Source organism: Pleurodeles waltl, chromosome 8, assembly GCF_031143425.1.
Source record: "Pleurodeles waltl isolate 20211129_DDA chromosome 8, aPleWal1.hap1.20221129, whole genome shotgun sequence".
In the NCBI taxonomy this organism is placed as follows: Eukaryota; Metazoa; Chordata; class Amphibia; order Caudata; family Salamandridae; genus Pleurodeles; species Pleurodeles waltl.
This window is the reverse complement of record NC_090447.1, coordinates 1109537326-1109560856: the sequence shown is the minus strand read 5'-3', so window position 1 is coordinate 1109560856 and position 23531 is coordinate 1109537326.

The following is a 23531-nucleotide window of genomic DNA, read 5'->3' as shown; positions in this document are numbered from 1 at the left end:
AGTGTGGAATCAGCTGTGACACCTCCCAAGGTGGGGAAGGGCCACAAGAAACCTGGCAAGTCTGGGAAGAGCTGCACAGCGGAGAAGACCGCCATCATCCCCGCTGTCCAGGAGGCCACCGCCAGCCCCAGCTCAGCTGCCCAGGAGGCCACCGCCAGCCCCAGCCCAGCTGCCCAGGAGGCCACCACCATCCCCAGCCCAGCTGCCCAGGAGGGCACCGCCAGCCCCAGCCCAGCTGCCCAGGAGGGCACCACCAGCCCCAGCCCAGCTGCCCAGAAGGGCACCGCCAGCCCCAGCCCAGCTGCCCAGGAGGCCACCGCCAGCCCCAGCCAAGCTGATCCGTGAAGGACCGCCAGCACAAGCCCCGCTGGGCCATGAAAGACTGCCAACTCAAGCACCGCTGAACAGGGCACCGCCCGCACAAGCCCCGCTGGGCCATGAAGGACCGCCAACTCAAGCACCACTGAACAGGGCACCGCTAGCACAAGCACCGCTGAACAGGGCACCGCCAGCACAAGCACCGCTGGGCCATGAAGGACCGCCAGCACAAGCACCACTGGGCCATGAAGCACCGCAACTCAAGCACCGCTGAACAGGGCACTGCGAGCACAAGCACCACTGAACAGGGCACCGCCAGCACAAGCACTGCTGGGCCATGAATGACCGCCAGCACAAGCCCCGCTGGGCCATGAAGGACCGCCAACTCAAGCACCGCTGAACAGGGCACCACCAGCACAAGCACCGCTGAACAGGGCACCGCCAGCACAAGCACCGCAGAACAGGGCACTGCCAGCACAAGCACCGCTGGGCCATGAAGGACCGCCAGCACAAGCACTGCAGAACAGGGCACCGCCAGCACAAGTACCGCTGGGCCATGAAGGACCACCAGCACAAGCACCGCAGAACAGGGCACTGCCAGCACAAGCACCGCTGGGCCATGAAGGACCGCCAGCACAAGCCCAGCTGTGCCATGAAGGACCGCCAACTCAAGCACCGCTGAACAGGGCACCACCAGCACAAGCACCGCTGAACAGGGCACCGCCAGCACAAGCACCGCAGAACAGGGCACCGCCAGCACAAGCACCGCTGGGCCATGAAGGACCGCCAGCACAAGCACTGCAGAACAGGGCACCGCCAGCACAAGTACCGCTGGGCCATGAAGGACCACCAGCACAAGCCCCGCTGTGCCATGAAGGACCGCCAACTCAAGCACTGATGAACAGGGCACCACCAGCACAAGCACCGCTGAACAGAGCACCGCCAGCACAAGCACCGCTGGGCCATGAAGGACCGCCAGCCCAAGCACCGCTGGGCCATGAAGGACCGCCAACTCAAGCACCGCTGAACAGGGCACCGCCAGCACAAGCACCGCTGAACAGGGCACCGCCAGCACAAGCACCGCTGGGCCATGAAGGACCGCCAGCACAAGCCCCGCTGGGCCATGAAGGACCGCCAACTCAAGCACCGCTGAACAGGGCACCGCCAGCACAAGCACCGCTGAACAGGGCACCGCCAGCACAAGCACAGCTGGGCCATGAAGGACCGCCAGCACAAGCACTACTGAACAGGGCACCGCCATCACAAGCACCGCTGGGCCATGAAGGACCGCCAGGACAAGCCCCGCTGGGCCAACTCAAGCACCAATCACCAGGGCACCGCCAGCACAAGCACCGCTGAACAGTGCACCGCCAGCACAAGCACCGCTGAACAGGGCACCGCCAACTCAAGCACCGCTGGGCCATGAAGGAACACCAGCACAAGCACCGCTGGGCCATGAAGGACCGCCAACTTAAGCACCGCTGAACAGGGCACTGCCAGCACAAGCACCACTGGGCCATGAAGGACCGCCAGCACAAGCACCGCTGGGCCAGGAAGGAACGCCAACTCAAGCACCGCTGAACAGGGCACCGCCAGCACAAGTACCGCTGGGCCATGAAGGACCACCAACTCAAACGCAGCTAGCCCATGAGCGGCAGGGGCACTGACGCAACTGGGTCCGTCACGGGGTGAGTGATGCACTCTGGGCACCAGTCCCCCTCCAGAACCAGTGGAGAGATCCATCCACTACCTCTGTCCTTCAAAGGATGAAGCACTCTGGGCACCAGTCCCCCTCCAGAACCAGTGGAGAGATCCATCCACTACCTCTGTCCTTCACAGGATGAAGCACTCTGGGCACCAGTCCCCGTCCAGAACCAGTGGAGACTGTTATCCACTTGAGAGACTGTGGCTTTGCACTCCTCAGGATTGAACAGTGGGCAACCCACCCACTGTAGAGACTTGAGAGACTGTGGCTTTGCACTCCCCAGGATTAAACAGTGGGCAACCCACCCACTGTAGAGACTTGAGAGACTGTGGCTTTGCACTCCCCAGGATTGAACAGTGGGCAACCCACCCACTGTAAAGACTTGAGATACTGTGGCTTTGCACTCCCCAGGATTGAACAGTGGGCAATGAGCCCCCTCGTGGATCTGGCGTCGTACACTCATCCGGCTGAGGTGCCCCCCCTTCCCTTCCCCCTGAGGTGCCTGTTGTATTTCTATCTGATGCCCCTGCAGTGTTCTCTCTGTTTTGATCGGGTATCGAGTGTGGGCTTTACCCATGCATTTTGGGCCCAGTGGTCCACGGACTATAAATGGTGCACTACCTGGACTTGTATTATTGGTGTATATATTTGTTTATGGTGTATATATATTTTGGAGTACTGGATTTTAATAGATTACAATTGTTACAATCATTTCCTTTTGTCTTTGCATTCTTCCAGGGGGTTTGGGGGCTGTAACTGTAATGTATCAACATGTATTAGTGTGTGTGTGTAGTGGGTGGGGGTGGGGGTGTTGCGTGTTGCATGTCCCTGTTTTTTGCCTCCCCTGTGTCGTAGGTGCATTACTGACCGTGGTCTTCGCTGCAGGCGGTCGTGCTCCTGGTAGAGGAGCAGGAAGACTATCGCAGGTAGAATTTGGAGTTCCTGTTCCATGGTGTACTCGTTCCTCGTGGGGTGTGTAGAGGTGAGTGTTTTTCCTTCGGGATTCCTGTTTCCACCGTGTTTTTATCCGCAGTGAATCTGCCCCGGAAAAGGTGTCGGATTGGCCTGTCATAATAGTGTGGGCAGTACATTGTCTTCCGCCTGTCTGTAGGTGGTGATCGCCGCGCTGTTTGTTTGTACCGCCGTGGCGGTCGGAGTGTTAAAGTGGCTGTCTTTGTTGGCGGTTTCCGCCACGGTCACAATTGCAATTTTTTTTATCGCCGGCCTGTTGCCGGTCTTGTCGCCGCTTTAACACCGTACGCCAGGGTTGTAATGACCACCTTTGTGTAAATGACCTTTCTTTAATGAGTAAGTCGTATATGGAGCACAATTAATAATTTTTGATGTGCAAAATTATTAGATGCATGCTAGCGGGTCTGCTACTCTTTGCAGTATGTTTTCAGTGTCGCTGTAATGGATAATATATTAACTTTTTATATTCATACCAATGGTCTGGCTTTTCTCCAACTGGCCCTTTAATTGTACTAAGACTCCAAACTTAAAAGAGGCAGTTGAATTTCAGTCACACATGTGACATATTATGGATATCCTGTCTGCTGTAAGTACATTGTGCATAGATTATAAACGATGCACTGCATTACAGGGAAGGCGATATAGTTTTTTTGGCATGTTTTACAAGAAGTATACCGTCTGCCAAATTCTGAATCAAGCACTTAGTCCACGTTACACCCTGGTCTCTCCCTCCACCACAAATTATTTACAAGAAATACCTTCACTTGTGTGATGCTATTAATTGTGTTTGACCAATGGCTTTGTGTTTCACCACTCCGCATATTAGTTGCTCAATGTTCACCAGTAGCACGTTATGGGGGTCATTCTGACCCCGACGACCACGGAAGCACCGCCAACAGGCTGGCGGTGCTTCCTTAAGTATTCCGACCGCGGCTGTGAAGCCGCGGTCGCCCAGCTGGGTCCGGCGGTTTCCCGACGGATTTCCCCCGGCTGGGAGAATCCTCCATGGCGGCGCTGCTTGCAGCGCCGCCATGGGTATTCCGACCCCCTTCCCGCCAACCTGTTTCTGGCGGTTTTCACCACCAGAACCAGGATGGCGGGAACGGGTGTTGTGGGGCCCCTGCACTGTCCATGCCAGTGGCATGGGCAGTGCAGGGCCCCCCTAACAGGGCCCCAGCAGGATTTTCACTGTCTGCTTTGCAGACAGTGAAAATCACGACGGGTGCAACTGCACCCGTCGCACCCCTGCAACTCCGCCGGCTCCATTCGGAGCCGGCTTCATTGTTGCAGGGCCTTTCCCGCTGGGCCGGCGGGCGCTCCTTTGGCGGTCGCCTGCCGGCCCAGTGGGAAAGCCAGAATGGCCGCTGCGGTCTTTTGGCGGCCTGATTTTGGCGGGCGGCGATGGCCGCCCGCCAAAGTCAGAATGAGGGCCTATATGTTTTATACAGTTTAGCCGCCTATTGGCTTTGACATTGCATTAGCCATTACATTCTGTATTCTGCCTATTGGCTTTAACATGCTGTATTCATTTTAGCTGCCTATTGGCTTTGACATGATATTAGACATTACATTTTGTATTCAGCTCAGCTACCTATTGGCTTTGACATGATATTAGACATTACGTTTGATATTTAGGTTACCTGCCTATTGGCTTTGACATGACATTAGACATTACATTTGATATTCAGGTTAGCTGCCTATTGGCTTTAACGTGGAGTTAGACATTGCAGTTGAAACATCGCAGATGTCTGTATTCTTCCAAGCTGTGTTTTACCACAAGATGAACCAAGCTGTTTTCTTCACACCAGACTAGACCTGGTAAGAGAGAGTACATTTGGTGTTTTCCTTTCTGCTCAGCCTTGGGAATAGGAGAAGTCTAGGAGATCTGGACAGTCTCCAAAGGCTTGCATAGTTTTCCCGAGTCTGAGAGGAGGGGGCTCGCTTTTGTAAGGATGACTCTGGGCTACAGTGAGTTAGATTCGAATCTGCTTGACTTCAGGCTGGAGCTAGACATCAGTTGCCAGTCTCCCGTGTGGGTAGATAATCTCTTTCTCGCAGTTGACCGGAGTTATCAACTTGCAGACCCCAGAAAGATGAAGCTGAAGATAGGTCCTACTTGCTCATACGGTGATTAATTTGGACTTTTATGCTTTGCTTTGAATATATTATATATTTGCTGTGTACATTGCAACCAAGAAGTACTGTGATATATTTTGTTTTCTTGCTGCGACTACTTTGTGCTTGAAATCTACTAATTCGTCTCTCAAGAACTTGTGGGTGGGGAGAATTAACAACAATAAAGGTCTTCTTTGAACTCAGAAGTGCATTCCATAGAGGTTCTGTAAGCTCTGATATGAGATATGTAGGAAAGCAGAACAACTTGGCAGTAGGGAAAGTTACTCTTCTGCAACAAAAGTTAGAAGGATTAAGATAGTAGAGGTATGGCAATATAATAGTGGGGTGTCAATGATCATGTGCTATGCTTTTGCTCAGTCAGTGACTGTGGTTGAAGAAAAAGCTAAGGGAAAAATTAGGACAGGTGTAAATCCATCATGAAAGCAATGAGAAAAAAGTCCCTTGAGCAGAAAAATGTGTTACATACCGAAAATGGAAGTTACATCATTTGGTAGGCTGGAACAGAGAGAACGAACAGTGAAGTGAAGTACCAGTAGTAGGTGACTGAGTTGGTACTGGAAAACAGATCTTATTTTTAGTTGGTAATGCATTGCAAACTTCATGATGCTGTGCTAACCGAAGCAAATGCACATTGCACAGCCAACAAAGCAGTGCCAAACTGAACCATCCTGCCTTTAGATAATGAGTGGCAACCTGCAGTGAGGCGATGATTGGTGAGATATCTGCCTCTCCCTTAACAAACGCAGTATAAATAATTTGTCAATGAGCAAGGAAGGTGAATCACCACTTCTTCCTGCGTCCGGGCTATGACTGCTCCCCCACTAACCGAATGGGCCTCCTCCATAACACACTCCATGTCTGGCTGCTGGCTGTGTCACTGGTTGTCAATGTGGCTAGGAAAAACCCATGAATTACCCATTTTAGAACCAGATTATTATTTTTCCAAAAGCCCAAAAGCAATAACTTACTACAATTTTGTTAGCAGTATATTCTATCGAAACTATCGCCTTGGAAGGTTTGTTGTTTGACAACATGTTAGAGAAGTTAGGAACTCAAGTCAACCAAAACATTGTTCTAATGGAAGGACAGGGCTATGAAAGAATGAGAGAAAAGCGCAATGAGGAGGTGGAAAGGAATGGTCAATGAATGACATATGGTCTTGTTTGGTAATGGGATCTCATTCCTTTCTTCCATTCTGCACTGCCATAGACACTGCTGGCTTATTGTATATAAATAAGACAATATTGGGAGGTCCTAGTATTATTGTTCAATAGGTCACTTAACCGCTCCTGCAATCCAGTTATACCCTGCCAGCAAAGTGGCACTGCATGGGAAGAGAAAACTGTTTAATTACCCACAGCCACCGATCAACTGTAGAGCAGTATAAAAATACTTAGGGGAATATTTACCTCAGCACCATCATTCCATAATTTTATTTACGCTAAGGCAGCACTACAGCGTCTTTTCTGCCATGCCAGATTTCCAAAGTGCCAGAATGTTTGATTGCACTACTTTGCAAACTCTTGTGCCACATTATGCCTGCGCTTTGCATAATGTATGCAAAGGGGGGCTTCTGGTGCTGGGAGAACTGAAAAAATGGCACAGTGATATTTACAAGATTTCACTAGGCCATTTTTTTTGGTCATTTTTAACTCCTGCTTCGACGGACCCATCGAAGTCAATGGACCTCCTTGCACTTTGCTGCACTAGTGTCAAAATTGTTTATGCTGGTGTAGTAAAGCACCACAGTAGCTTAAAAAATGTTGACGATGTTGTGCTAATGACCACAACGGTGTGTTGTGTCATAAATACAATGCAACCATGATGCTGTTAGGTGCCGGTAGGAAAGCACAAGGAAAGTGGTGCATCATCTAGTGGCGAATCACTTTCTTGTGGGCCAAGGTGTAGTAACTGCCCTTGTCCTACCACTTGTGTAGGTGTCTGCAAACATAGACAAAAATGTAATTTAACATATAATTGATCTCCTTTTCCAAAGAACAACTTAACTACCAATGAACAAGATTGTTTAGTTTGTCTTACCTGAATTGATTAGGCGATGGTACCTATCAAAAATCTTCCCAGACCTTATTGCAGAGTTTCCCAAAATAGTCTTCTTCTTAATGGTGGTGGTATTACCGTTTTCTTCTTCTTGTGCTACCAGGAAAGACATTAAATACAAAGCAAGGTCCCTCTGCCAGCTATACCAATGAGGTGAAATACAACTGTCAGATTCATCAGAAATAATATTTATTCATCACTAGTAACTAAACTGAAAGAGAAAATACGGAGTTAGTGGGTTTATTAACAAGGACTGAGGATGGAGCACCATGACAAAAACACTTAACTAGTCTGCATTATTGTGGGGCACTGGAAAAGAGTCAGACATTGACTCTTCTGCACTATGATGCTTATGTTATATTTTTTGTACCTGGCTGGGTATGTGGAGCTGGTATTAGATATTGTATTGTTCAGGTAATTAGATTTAAGAAGGTTCTGCAGTGAGTTGGTGTCATCTTCACCAGATCCGCCCCAGCAAGTGCGTGATCTGTTTACAGCGTAAAACTAAATCACACCTTACTAAATCACACACCCCGAATGAAGAGGGTTAGGAGCTCGATGAATGGATGGGAGAGGGGATTTGGGGAAAGGTGTGACAAAGACAAACACTCCACAAAGGAAACCAAGGCAGTATTCATCTGGGCACTGAGCAGCACACCATCATCAATCTGTGATGATATGACATAGTTCAGTTAAATGCATTGCAAACAGTCCTTCTGCCTCCGAGAGATCCAAAATAGTGTATCTCTAAATGTAATGTCTTCTATGTATGAAACATACAAATAATTGAGTACTGAAGTTAGCCCACCCAGTTCTAAAAGCTATGATTGGTAAAAGAAAAATTATACTTATTGTCAAATTGGACGGTGTATTTCCATTCTCCTTCCAATGTCCATCACTCTTGGGTGCCTGGTTGAACTTGCTAGTAGGTAAGCTTGAGTGTGGAGCTTTCACCAAGTTTTATTTGTGCATGAGAGGACTAGGAGAAGGCCTGCAAATTTAAAAAAAACAGTGACTGTATTATTGAGTAAAGGAGAAAGAAAAAAGGAAGCAAGGTAATCTTCATGAGGAGTCAGGCATGTACCATAAAGACTCAGTGGCAGAGCAAGAACATAAAGAGGAGTTTCATGTTTGAGCCAGCAATGCAGCAAACACACACACAGCAGCATTTCCCAAATCAACACACCTTTCTCCAGTGTACCGAGCTGAGTGAGTACTAGGCAACAGAGTCTCCACCATCATCATAGTTTCTCCTTGAAGTCACTTAGGGGCATATTTATACTCCGTTTGCGCCGAATTTGCGTCGTTTTTTTTCGACGCAATTTCGGGGTAAAACTAACGCCATATTTATACTTTGGCATTAGACGCGTCTAGCGCCAAAGTATGAGGAATGAGCGTCATTTTTTTGCGTGAACGCCTTCCTTGCGTTAATGAGATGCAAGGTAGGCGTTCCCGTCTAAAAAAATGACTGCGACGCAAATGCGTCGTATTTATACTCCCGGGCAAAAATCACGCCCGGGAGTGGGCGGGGCAAAAAAACCCGCATTTGCGCCTCTTTTTAACGCCTGGGTCAGGGCAGGCGTTAAGGGACCTGTGGGCTCAAAATGAGCCCACAGCTGCCCTCCCATGCCCCCAGGGACCCCCCCTGCCACCCTTGCCCACCCCAGGAGGACACCCAAGGATGGAGGGACCCATCCCAGGGACATTCAGGTAAGTATAATTTTTTTTTTTTTTATATATTTTTTGGCATAGGGGGGCCTGATTTGTGCCCCCCTACATGCCACAATGCCCAATGACCATGCCCAGGGGACATAAGTCCCCTGGGCATGCCCATTGGGCAAGGGGGCATGACTCCTGTCTTTACTAAGACAGGAGTCATGTAAATGGCGTCTGGGCGTCGTTAAAAATGGCGCAATTCGGGTGGAGGCGATTTTTTTGCCTCAACCTGACTTGCCCCATTTTAAGACGCCCTAACGCCATTTTCCCCAACGCCGGCGCTGCCTGGTGTACGTGGTTTTTTTCCACGCACACCAGGCAGCGCCGGTCTGCTAGCGCCTACTAACGCCATTCAATAAATACGGCGCCCGCATGGCGCTTCAGAATGGAGTTAGCCGGCGCTAATTTTTTTGGCGCAAAACTGCGATAGCGCAGTTTTGCGTCAAAAAGTATAAATATGGCCCTTAATTTCTCCTTGTAGCTGTTGAGGTAGTCCTGCCTTGAGTCCTTCTATCCTCCTCCTGATTCTGAGTAAATCCATCCCAATCCCAGTCCCAAACTAAGCGAGGTAGACCTGTGTAGTGCATTGCTGTTGAAGAACACGTAGAGAATCAGTATTGGAGTATTTTGTGTAAATTTGTGTTTCATAACTAAAGTGACTCGTGTGGTCTCTGAGGAATCAGAAAAAAGGAGTGGGCCTTACAGGTAATATCGCTAAATTTGAAATGCCAATCATTTTCAGAAAAAATGATCAACCATCAACCTCCAAATATTGCAAATCACCAGAAACAAGTTTAGAATTTGGTGAACTCCCTCCTTCACTGTCATCCAGCACACGTATCATCAATAATCACTTAAAATCACTCAATATATCACCACTGATTGGTGCAATAGTTAGTATTTACCTCTTCCAATCCAAGCACAGTGGTTGATACAAAATATTATCTCCTTATTGATGGTAGCAACACATTGGAATTTGGCATTGGTACTAGCAGTTTTTTAATCAATGATCTTTTGGGCAGCCCTGCTAGGTGATGTAAAAAAAGGATAGACAGTGGCATATGAGAAGGGCAGGCATTGTCTCTAATGTCTTGAAAGGAATCTGGGGGCTTCTACACTGCTTATGGGCCCAGCTCCAATGCAGCCATGTTTGTGAGTATGGCTAAAAAATGGTAGGGCAGCAAAAATCTGACAAAAACATAATATTCCACTAGCTAGTTTTTCAAGGAGGAAAGAAGTTCAGCGAGAAATAATAAAAAAGTTCTATGGAGGCACTGGCTTACTCAGTCCAAGAAGCTGAGTTTGTCTTCACACTCAGGTGGTTCACCCAGAAATTAGTCAGTTAACACACTTGATTCTGACTCATCATCCTCTTCTTCATCCTGTGCTATTTGGGAATGTTATAATCAGGTGGTATAAAATGGTGGTTCATTTTGATCATGGTTAATCTCTCTGAGTTTTGAGGTGAGAGACTGGTCCTTCTCTCTGTCACAACTGTACCAGCTGCACTGAACACATATTCAGCAGACATGCTGGCTACTGGACAAACCGGAAACTTAATTGCAAGCCTGCTGAGCTGGGGCCAATGGTGATTTGTCCCATACCAATAGACCAATAGGTTTTGATCCACATGCACCTCTTTGGGTCATCCAGCTTCGCCTGGAACATCCTCTGAATGGTCTGAATGGTCATTGGTGCTGCCACTTGCTTGAACTATTTTGCCTTCACCTCTAAACTGGACTAAAGATCTGCCACTTGAAGCCAAGCCAGAAAGAGGTTGGGTGTGATTCTTCTGTTGCTGGTGTTGCCGGATTTCATGTTGCTGGTGTTGGTTGCTGAGAGACAAGACTGCCATCTCTAGAAGTTGAAGATGGCACCCCATAAATATGGAGTGGAACTCTAAGCTTTAGCCATTCTTCCTCCAGTTCTCTGGCTTACTCAACAATCCACCTCTTGTATTTTGGAACATCCCCTTCAGAAAAAGGAATTAAATTGGTAAGAATTGGCACAGATGTGCTCTTCGGACGAGACAATCTCATTTTGCAGCCCTGCATTAAAAGTCAAACAATAGCTAAGGCTATCAACCAAGACATATACTTCAGGGTTTTTGTTCATACCTCTGAGTGTGAATGTTTCAGACACCTTCTTCAGCTGCTCCTGTAGCTGATGCAGCAATGGGATTGTTTAGCCCACCGTACTGTCCACCTTGCTAACTTACCACGTGAAAACCTCAAAAGGGAGCAGCATCTGTGTCAGGCCCTTGACTTGGCCACATTTGTTGCACCCATGGTCATTGCTTTCCTAATTGCATCCCCTCCTCTTTGAATGACATAATGTTTGATCTGTCTGTACTGCTCAAACAGACATTGCAGTATATAATATGTTGAGTTCCAACATGCTGGTACCTCTTGTATCAGGATTTCAACTGCTACTCTGTTAGCTTGCTGAATAATCCACAACTACTTCTGGTCTTTAAATTAATGGCTGAAATGAGTGCAGATCCATCTGTAGGTGGTCAGTATGTTACTAAGTGTGTCTACTTTCTTGTGAAACTCTTGAACAGCCGGATTGATGCAGTGTACTAAACACAGGACCCTGGAAAAGCTACCATCTGACAATGCCTTGACTATGTTACAGACATTGTCTGTGGCACCAAATCCAATTTGGAGACCTCTGCATCACAGCCAGTCAGACACCTTCCTAGTAAATTTGTCCAAGATGTTTTCACCTGTATGTCATTTCTCCATGGCGACCATGGCTACTGTTGCTTGCCACCAAATGTTCTTAAAACTTTCTTCAAGGCCAAGACCTGTAGATGGCTTTTGCTTTAACCCCACAAATGAGAACCAGTGTGCAGTGATGCACATGTAAACAGTCACATGACAACTGGTCTACCTGTCTGTTGTAAGGTGGATGGTGTGGATAACACTTTATCACAAAGTTTGTCCAACCAATTGCAGAACATTGTGATGCAGCACTGGAATAGCAACTCTAGCAAAATACATCCGACTTGGAACCTTACGTTTTGGGAAGATGACTGCCACAAATTAAAAAAATCCCACTCCTTCCACAAAAAAAGGGAAGGATGTCTAGCGCTTACATTTTTGTCAGCTTCCCATTGTACAAATGTGCCATTGGGTGGTTGCACTCATAGGACCCCTCTTTCCTAAACATGCCCATAATAGTAGCTGGGATATTCTCCTTTTCTGCGGCCACTGATCGAGGCATCCTTTGAGGAGTAGGTGGTGATAGACTCAATCTGCGTCATGGAGCAGTCACCATATGCTATGGTGTCTCCACCTGACTCTGAGTCTTCCTGTGCTATTGTGAGGTCACTGAGGCGGGTGATTCTGGTGCACTGCTGGGGACAGGGCTGCTTTGCATGAGGACGTCACTCTTTTCTTCCTCACCTTCCACTGTGATTTGACTATTTGTAGTTGCTGTTTGCTGGCTCTCCTAACCTTCACCACAGCAATCACATTTGACCATTTGTTTTAGGAGCTCCTTCTACCGGATTGTGAGATGCTTTTTCATATTTGTAGTCTGGCCTCCAGTACCATAATTTTAACCAGGCATACCTCTATGAACGCTTGCATGGCAAATGGAGCAAATTGCAAAGTTCTCCTCCTGTTTACTAAGCATAAAAAAGTCCCAAACTGGGGAGGAGTATCTTCTTAGTGGGCCACTAACCAATGCCTGAAGAAGAACTGGAGGTAGCTGGGTGTGCTGATTGCCTCTTTGCAGTGCATACTTCTACTGAGGTAGTAGTTGGTGCAAGTCTCAGCTGAGGCCTTACAAATATGAAAGTTGGTGGATTCTACCTGTGCTCCATCCCTTGGAGTAGGTTTGACAGTAATGCTGGACTCCTCTGTGCCAGCTTCCAGAATGACTGGGCTCATTTTCGTCATCCTCCTCATCATCCCCTTCCATGATTCTAAGGCTTTCGGGAAGTTTTCTTTTCCTATGCCTCTCCCAGCCTCTCCTTGACTCGTATGTAGTCCACTCCATGTCCCTATCATCGTCAACAGAAGCCGTGCTTGGAGAAGATGGTAGAGTAGTACCTCTCTTTTTTCTTGCTGGAGATCTAGAAGCCATTGATTGTGAAATGGACAAATCAAAGTTAGTGTCACAGTTGCAAGGTCTGGGGCTTAGGTTAGGGTGGTGCTGTTGATGCAGAATTGGTGCTTCCAGATTCCTCCTAGGTACTGGTGTACCAGGCACACTTTTCCTGAAAAATGTTGTGGTTGGCACACCACTGATTGAAAGTTACTTCTTCTCACTGACTACTTTCTTGGGAGAAACTTTCTTTAGGGCCATCTTAAAGCTCTCAGTTGACAGTGGAACTAAGCTGCACAAGCAGAATAGGACTGGAGGACTGAAAGTACTGTGACTGAAAGTGTATGCCTTAGTTGTGCACCTAAATGCAACTAAGCAAGACAAACATGTAGTTAGTGAAATGTGGCATTGTTGCAGGTTGAAATAGTACAAACAGAATATTAGTGTGGTTTGTTAGTTATGTGATAAATACCAATTTAATCTAACATTGTAAAGTCAACCATGCCTTTAATTTCAAATCAGGCAACACAAAACGTCAATATAGCTATTTGCTTTATCTCCATCTGTTTTAAAGGAGAAAGGTGCATGGGTAAATAGAATAATCCCTAACAAACCTACGGTGGCAAGGTGGTCCAGGGGAAATTGTATAGTCATTTAAATAAACAATTATGCTACTGATGTGTCTACAGTCCACAGCAGTTAGGGTGTCCAGGAGGAAGTGGAATTATTACACACCTAAAGAAACAGAATGTTGTTGTGTGGCTGTGCACCTATGGTAGATGGATGAAGGCATTGACCACGGCAAAATGCTGAATTAAATAAATTAGAAGAATAAAAAAAAATGTAAAAAATATTTTGATAATAAAATAAAAAACAAGAAATAAATTAAAAATAATAACAAAAAAAGCACAATAAAAAAAAAAATTAAAATGAAACAAAACCAATTAAACTTGTGATCAATAATTATGGATGTTTGCATGGTAGGACAAAAATAAAAAACCTACTGTGAGGAAGGAACAAAAAATGCACACAAAAAAAGAAAGAAATAATATAAGCAATGTTCATCTGAATCATATTCTTTTAGAATATATATACTACAATGATCCCCAAGCATATCAATATTAAAGTGGTATCACATCAATCTATGCCAAACCACGACTAAGACACACTGGCTGGATGAACAAAATGGCAGCCAGCCACATGGTCAAGCAACAACAATAAGGAGCAAGGAGGCATGGGGAACAAAGAACACAAGCAAGCCTAGGGCAAAAAGACAATAGCTAGATGCAAAGAATGGCTTCCAGTCACATGGACAAACAACAACAGGACCCATTTATTAAAAGAAGAAGGGAAAGATATAATAAAGAGCCACAAGTGGGTAAATCAATGTGTTTGCAACCAGTCAATCATGCTGTGTTAAAGTGGAAGATCAGATTAAGAATTCCTTTATAGAAGTGGCAATCCTGACCTTGAAAGCAGAATCAAAAGATTATTTAAACCTCATAATTAGTACAGAAGAAGTATTGGTGGCAATGAAGAAAGTGAAGAGAGGCAAAATAGCTTGTTCAGACAGCCTACCAAGTGAATTATGTCTGGTTCTGAAAAAGAGCTGGTCCCTGCCTTAAATGAATCATTATATGTGTTTTTTTCTCAAGGTCATTCCTCACCATGTTCTTGGGATGAGGCCATCATTAGTTAAATTTTAATGCCAAATAAAAACCCAAAGTTCTGTGAATTATATAGACCAATTTCACTACTTAATAGTAATTATAAATATTATACTCAGGTATTAACCAAGAAACTGGAAAAGGTGATAGGCACTTTGGTACATGATGACCAAAAGGGCTTTATTAAGGGAAGTCAACTCCATGAGCTAACACATGACTTGATTGGCGCAATAGACATGGCTGCAGAGGGTAAAACTGCTTTGACAGTGTTGACTTTTGATGCTGCCAAAGGTTCTGCATTATGTAATTCTACAATACGTCCTGGGTGTTCGCAAGAACGATCAGGTCACTATTGTGGGCAAAGGGAACCCTGTTTTAGTAACCCCCCCACTTTTTGCCTGGTTTCTGGATGCAACTTGGATTGGAGTGGACTGGGATCCTGCTAACCGGTTCCCAGTGCCAGTGTTCTTTTCCTAAAATTGCAAAGGTATTGACACAATTGGCAACACCTTTAACTGCCATTACAAGTCCTTAGTAAATGGCACTTAAGTACCCTGGGCATGGGGTACTAATGATAGGCCCATGAGGGCAGCAGCACAGATTGTGCCATCCTCATGGGCCATGCATGCAGATTGAGTGTCCTGGTGCAATCCTAAAATGCAAACTCGACATGGCACACATCCTGTGTGCCATGTGCACTACACACTGCATACAATATAGGTGTGTCACCCCTCTAGTAGTCCTTACAGCCCTAAGGCAGGGTGTACTATACAGTATGTTTGGGTAAAGATGCTGTCCTTGCCAAACCTGGGACATAGTAAGTGAACAGAGCAGCTATTTTAAATGCATGTGATAGACATTGGTCAGTGCGAGTTTCACAGCTACATGATGTCTACTCTGAACCCTGGGTTATTTGGTATCAAACAACTCAGAATGATAAATCTAATCTGGCACCAGTATTGGATTTATGGCAAAATGTACCCAGAGGGAATCTTAGACCCGACCCCTGGAAAGGTAACCAAAACTGTCATGGTTACTGGCCAGTCACAACCAGCCTGCCACCACCAAACAAGATTCTGGAACCCTGGGTTGAGAGCTGCTGCTCTCTAGAAAACCCTTCCTGGGTGGAGGTGTCACACCTTTCTCATTAGGAATGTGCACTGCCTTACTAGCGAGTTTCAAAGGGCTTACTGCCTTTAAAACTCAACCCCCAGGCCTGCTTCTAGCAGCAAATGGCCACTCCCATTGCAAAACCCCAATTTTGGTGGGAGTAATGGTGGAAAAATACACAAAGGGCAAGAGGAGTGGCCACCATCAGCTTTCACCACCCCTAAGGTGTTGCATGCAAGGTGACCTCTCCATTTAATTTTTCCCCATCCTGCATGGTAGGGAAAAAAGCCTATCTGGGATAGGGAAGTGACCGCTGCCCGCAGGAAGTGGTCACATAGTGGATATAGCCACCCTAAGGTAGATGACCAATTGGTCACTATTAGGTACTTGCCTAAACACCAACTAAATACAATATTTAGTGGGGACCCCTAGACTAGAAATTCAGATTCCAAGAGCACAAGAAGACAATCCACAAGGAAGACCCAAGGATCACAAACTAAAGTCCTGCTGCATCAAGAAAAAGGCGCCAAACCCTGCCTGCTGCACCCAGGACTCGACAATCACCACTGAGGGGTTGCTTGGACATCATACAAACTCTAAAATCCCACAGAGGACCTCAACTTTTCTAAACATCACCAAAAATCTCCCTTCAAGTGAAGGCAACACTTTGCATCAAAGACCCAAAAGCCAGTGAAATCCAGTTGACTAACTGTCTGCTGACAAAGGAACCAGATGGTTCAGCTAAACCAAGTTTCACCTGGCAGACTGGGAGGATAAAGCCTGCAAGCATACAAAGTTTGGTGGCACTGTGTGCTCCAGTGGCTGAACCATGCCATAACCAGTGGTACTGGACCCCAACACAAGACACCCAGAAGGACAGTCCACTCCGGAATGTAAAAGGACCAAGAGGAAGCCCCAAGCAAGGGACATCAGAAAATACCAGGACCTCCCATCAGAGAGAGGCTGCTAACCTGCAAGTGACCCTCAAAATGACCAACCTTCTGCTTTCAAGGGCACCTTTGTGCACAGCTCTTGGCTCACTGATTCGCTCTGCATCAGGCTGCCCTGTGCTCTGCATTGAAGATCCATCTGTGTTCTAAGGGTACCCCACCCTTTGCAACCTCAGCTATCCAAGGGGACCCACTGGACGCACCTTGACGTCCACTTGTGCAGTGCTTTTCCAAGTGGTCCCCCACAGTGTCCTTGCACCAGCTCCAAAGACTTTTGAATGGAATGGCTGGGTGAAGAAGATTGCGTAATTTGCCGACAATCCAATGCTATATACACAGGATTTGGGGAGCTCCCTTCCAGCGATCTCGAGTACCATAGAGGACTTTGGTAAGGTCTCTGGCTACCTGATTAATCAGCAAAAGACAGAAATAATGAAATGTAACACTCAGTGTAACAGCCCTCTTGTTAAATAGGAAACAAGATATTTAGGAATCCATGTAGGTGAGGACCTAGATAAAATTGGCTAGATTAACTTTGATCAAACAATGATGGGATTCAGGAAATTATTAAGGTCATGGGGGTGTCTTCTTCTCTCTTTTATGGGAAGGTCTAATATTCTAAAAAAGATTATCTTCCCCAAATGTGTCTTTATTTTTAATGCAATACACTTAGGGCCTGATTATGACTTTGGGGGAGGGGATTACTCTGTCCCAAATGTGACAGATATCCCGCCTGCCATTTTACAAGTTCCATAGGATATAATGGCATCGTAATTCAGCGGTGGGGTATCCACCACATTTGGGATGGAGTAATCCCCTCTGCCAAAGTCGTAATCAGGCCCTTAGTTTTCAAGCCAGAGTGGGTCAGGAAATTACAGGGGGAGATAAGTGGTTTCATATCATCATCTAAGAGGTGAGAATCGCATGGAGGAAGCTTCACAGAAAAAGAGAGCTTGGAGGTATTACAAGCCTGGATTTTTGATTATATATTGCTGGGCTTTTCAATTAAAGAATATCCTTCCCATTGCATTGGATAACTCCTTTTATACCCCATTTTTTAAAGCCCTGAAGAAAAATTTGTCCCAAGGTAGGGATTATTACCTTTTTAAATTTTGCTACCCATGGGGCTGATTTAAGAGCCCGAAGCACCTCCTTTGTGCCATATTAGCATATTTCTTTCAAGCTAATGTGGCCCAACAAGGCCAAAATCACTGCACCAAATTTACAAGTTCGGGCAATGCATGCATTGCGCCACTTTGTTACCCTTTGTGTTACATTATGCTTGCATCAGTTCCCCCATTAATGGGGGCCATCATTTATTTCAGCACTTTTAATGCCTGCTCAGAGCAGGAGTTAAAAGGGAGCATGCCATTGTTTTCAATGGGTGTTTCAGGTTTAGTGTCACACTTTTTATGCTAATCCTGCAAAGCTCCTAACTAGTGTAAACAATGTTGATGCTAGTTCCCCTAACATGGTGGCGTGAGGAGGGAACTAAGGGGCACATGCGGAACAAACAGCTCATTCAAGCTTAATGCAAATTCACACTGGCTGCATGCACAAAATGGATGCCAGCCACATGGCCAAACAGCAACAACAAGGAGCAAGGAGAACAAAGAAAACATGCAAGCCTATGGCAAAGGCATACTGGCTGGATGCACAAACTGACTGCCAGCCACAGGGTCAAACAACAACAACAAGGAGCAAGGAGTTATGGGGATCTAAGAACACATGCAAGCCTATGGCAAAGACACACTAGCTGGATGCACAAAATGTCCATAGGCCACATAGTCAAACAACAACAAAAAGGAGCATGGAGGCATGGGGAATAAATAAAGAACAATATACACCTGAGGAGTGAGAGGAAAAACCATTACCCAACGTCCCAATAAATGAACCAATCACACACAGAGGACAAGGAATACAAGTTGAGACCCCAAACATGGTCCCACCAACTAGAGATACAGCATCTAAGTTCTGAGAAAACTACCTTCACTCACCAGTAGTGGCATGCTTCATCACAGGGCGATGCTAATACATTCCCACGCTAGCCAACATAAGGAATGGAGCTGAAGGGAGGAGAAACAAATACTGTAGACCAACAGATGGTGATCAAACACACACAGAACACGTCATCCACATAGTTAAAACTATCTCAGGTAATACCATACTCAATCTTTATTCAAAGGTTCACCAGATAGGATTAGAAGAAAATCAACAATAGGTGTTGAAAAGGGGACCTAATCACCCCTACACCCCAAATAGCTGTTCAAAGGTCAACATATTTCAGCCATTTCCATCACCCATAAGGGTCACTCGGTCTTCATCAGGACCATCGATCCCCTTTAGTTTATATACTTCATACCCTACCTGTAGTGCATTCAGAAAAAAAACAAATTCTGCTCCATGTCGGGTGGCAGAATCCGGGAACTCTGCGCTACTCCACAAAGAGCCTGAATCCTGAAAACTCTACCAGTTCTGTGCCCGGGCCTAAAAACTACCATCCGCTCCAGAAGATTGCAAATCATCTGAATCAAGACTCACTGTTTGACACCAAATGAAATAACTCTCATCATCATTCACACCCACTCAATGTATATCACTCATTGGTGCAATAGTTACCTGTTCTAATGAAAGCACAGTGGTATGGTGCACTCTTGTCATATTGTATCTTCTCTGTTCCCATGGTAGAAACACAATGACAGTCTTAATCATCTTTACTAGGGCAGCCCTGCTAAGGAATGAAAAAAGGGTAGGCATGGGACAGAGGCATGCGTGTTTGGCTTCATGTCCTTTAAGAGAATGAGGAGGCGTCTTCACTGCACACTGGCCCAACTCCATTCTGGCCTTGCACGTGAATTAATAGTGGGGCTGCATAAATCAGACTCAAAATATACAATGATCCTATAGCTTTGTCTATATTTTTTTCTTTTTTTTGGTAAAGCAGTTTGAAGATAAATAATTGGAAAGTTCTATGGTGGTTTCCTCAGTCAGGGAGGTATAGTTTATCCTCAAACCCAGGGTTTCACCCAGAAGTTGGTCAGCTAACACACTTGAGTCTGACCAATTGCCCTCATCCTCCTTCTATGCTGTTTTAGACACAGTCAAATTGTATGCAGTGATGTGATCGTTCATTTCAGTCATGGTCAATCTCTCCGCATTTTGTGGCAAGAGACTGGTCCTTCTGACAGTGACAACTGCCCTAGCTGCACTAAAAACATTCAACAGATACGCTGGCCACCGGACAAGCCAGATACTTTATTGTCAGCTTGCTGCGCTCTGGCCTTTGGCACTTCTTCCCATGCCAACAGACCAATGGACGTTGATCCACTTAGACCCCTTGTGGGTCTTCCACATGGTCCTGGAACATCCACTGAATGGTCATTGGTGCTAAAACTTGTTCGCCCTCTTTTGTATTTGCCTCTACACTTGACTTGAGTTTGGGTCTGATGCTTCTGTTGCTGATGCTGCCGGTGCTCTTATGCTGGTGTTGGCTGCTGTAAGATAACAGCACTGACCTCTCTGTAGCTCAAAGCCTGCATGTCAGGACCTCTGCCTGGGCCTCTCATTTATTGCCTTTCCTCTTCAGGTCTCTTGCTTGTTCAACAATCCAAAATCCACATGTTGAAACATTCCCTTCTGAAAAAGGAAGGAAAGTGCCCAGTATTTGTTTGTACTGTGGATCACGTATGGTGGCACAGATGCACTCTCTGGAGGACACACTGTCTCTTTGCAGTCTAGTATAATCAGCCAAGCAGGGGATTAAGCTCTCGACTAACTTGTACGTCTCTGTTGCCGTTAACACCGGAGAACCTTTGCAACACCTTTGTTATCTGATTCAATAGCAGATGTAACAACAGGGTTGCTTGACTCATTATACTGTCTTCCTTGCTGACTTCCCGTGTGAAAACCCCAAAGGGAAATTGTATCTTTGTCAGGCATTTGACGAGGCCCCATTTGTCTGCATCTTTGGTCATGCCTTTCCCAACTGCTCCTCCTCCTCTTTGAATGACATGGGGCCTGATTACAACTTTGGAGGAGGTGTTAATCCATTCCATAAGTGACCGTAAAGTGACGGATATACCACCAGCCGTATTACGAGTCCATTATATCCTATGGAACTCGTAATACGGCTGGTGGTATATCCGTCACATTTGGGATGGATTAACACCTCCTCTAAAAATGTAATCAGGCCCATAGTCATTTATTGGTCTATGCTGCTGAAACAGATGTTGCAACACACCATAGGTGGAGCTCTAACGTGTTGACACCTACTGCATAAGGGCTTTTACTGGTACTCTGTTAGCACACTGAATGGTTCTCAACTGCTTCTGGGCTTTGAAAGAATGAGTGACCTATATGTTTCTGTACGCCTATGGCAGACAGAGGATCCAGGAAAAAATTGGCAATGACAATACTTTGAAAATTAATGTTGGGGTGCAACAGGTGCCTATGGCAGGGAGGGGATGGGTATTTTAATTTTTTTTAAATAGGTAAATAATTAAATAAATAATAAATTCTTTATACATTTATAAAAAAAAATAAAAAATAAAAAATACTTTGCATAATAAATAAATTAAATAAAATAAAGCAATTGCTGGAGTACTAACCGACTATGAGGAACCCATTGGGATTTGGGAGGCAAGAAGGTGCATGTGAAAAGTGGACACAAATACATATAATATAAACCATTGTTGATACATATACTACAATGATCGTCAAGCATGTTAATTAAACAGATATAATAACACATGCAGAACTATGGCAAAAGCACACTGGCTAGCTGCAAAAAATGTCCTCCAGCGAAATAGTCAAACAACAAGAAAGGAGGCTTAGACAACAACGATGAAACACAAGCATGCTTAGGGCAAAAGCACACTGGCTGGTTGCACAAAATGGACTTCAACCACTTGGTCAAACAACATCAACAACAGCAAGCAAGGAGGCACTAGAGAACAAGAACACATCATCCTATTAAAAAAGCACACTGATTGTCTATACAAAATGTCCACCAGCCACATGGTCAAATAACACACAAGGACACAGGCATAGGCAACCTTGAACACATTTAGGCTATGGAAAAAAACACACTAGCTGGCTGCACAAAATTGCCAACAGCTACAATGTCAAGCAACAAGCAAGGAGGCATGAACACATACAATCCTATGGCTGCACAAAATGGCCACTGGCCACATGGTAAAACAACAGCAAACAAAGAGGCAGGATAACAAAGAAGACATACAGGCCTATTGGCACTGACTACACAAAATTGCCCCAGGCCACATGGCATAGAGAACAAACAAAAACAAATGGTGGCCTATGGCAAGCACACACACACACACACACACACACACAGGCCAGAGAAAGGAGACATGGTGAAGAAAACATTACCATTAATTCAGTAATGCCAAAAATGAAAATTATGAGAGCTATAAAACCTTTACAACAACAAACATCCTCCCAAAGCATCAAATATTGTCCCAACCAAATACAATTTGTGCAGAAAAAAAGTGAAGTACAAAAAACCCACATTCCTGATCTAAATTATGTTTTAAAATAACATATACCACGGAAACAGTTGTTTCTTGTAACCATGACTAGTACTGGCTGGATGGCCCTAGGGCACTAGTCCAAAATCTACATAGTAAAATAAATGAACAAACATGGAGCAAATGTACTGAATTGTCCAACCGTTTTCCCTTACAAAGTATGAAAAATTTGATGCAGAATAATAACTAGATACCTACTGAAACTCCAGGCCTCCTACCACAACCTCATGTAAAACTTAAATAAAATTACAAATAAGTAATGGTACATACCCTCTATTAAACAAACAACACACTTAGAGAAAAGCTTCTCAACTTACTTGTGATATCAAAAAAACAAAGCTGTTAAAATCCAATGGTATAAATACAGCAGGAGTATCAGACAGAGAGAGTGATCCTTCCACCTTAAAATAGAAGTGAAAAGCAACCTGGAGATGGATAAAGCACTGGGAGGAGACTGCTGTGTTAAAGTAAGCCTCAGCAAGGCCTACTAGTGCAAGGGGTTCACCTTTCTCTGCACAAAGTCCTCAGACCATGTAGGAAGAAGTTGGCACAGGAACTGAAATAAAAGACAAAGTTTATTAACCTCATGAGGTGGTACTACAGTTCAAACAGCACCCTTAGGCAATGCTTGAAGTAGCACACTGAACTGAGAGAGCAAGGTCCTTTTATACCCACGCAGGGGCTAAAAGGAGGTGGTACAATTATAGAAGCAAGACTTGTATACATGTAAGGTCATGTGGAAAATGCACAGTCGACAGGTAGGAGGAGCTAACAGTTTTCAAGGACTAACAGCTGCAGATCTTACTGAGCATGTGCGAAAGTGGGAGATGCTAAATATAACTTGTCACTAGGCAGATTTCAAGAGTAGTTAACAGAAAGGTAAGACAGAGCACATGGTGAGCACATGGCGGAGAAAATGGCTGCCATGAATACAAAATGGATTCTGCGAAATGTCCACAATAGTTACAAAATACAGATGTCTTCTGCTAATGCTTAATCTAATCGCTGCTGAACTACAACAGACGACTCTTTCAGCATTAGCTGAAGACATTCGTCTTTCTGGGATAATCTAAATATTCATCTTGTATATTTATGCTCATCATTTCAGCTATTTCCTCATCTAACATATGTTGTGCTTTCAGTTCTGTAATATTTCTTTAGGTAGGCATACAAGCAGTAATACACATGGAGCAGAACATTGGACCACACTGAATACAGATACAGCATGTGAAAAATATTGCAATCATTACACACAGGATAGTCAGTAGTTTCCAGCCCCAGGCGGAAACAAGAACCC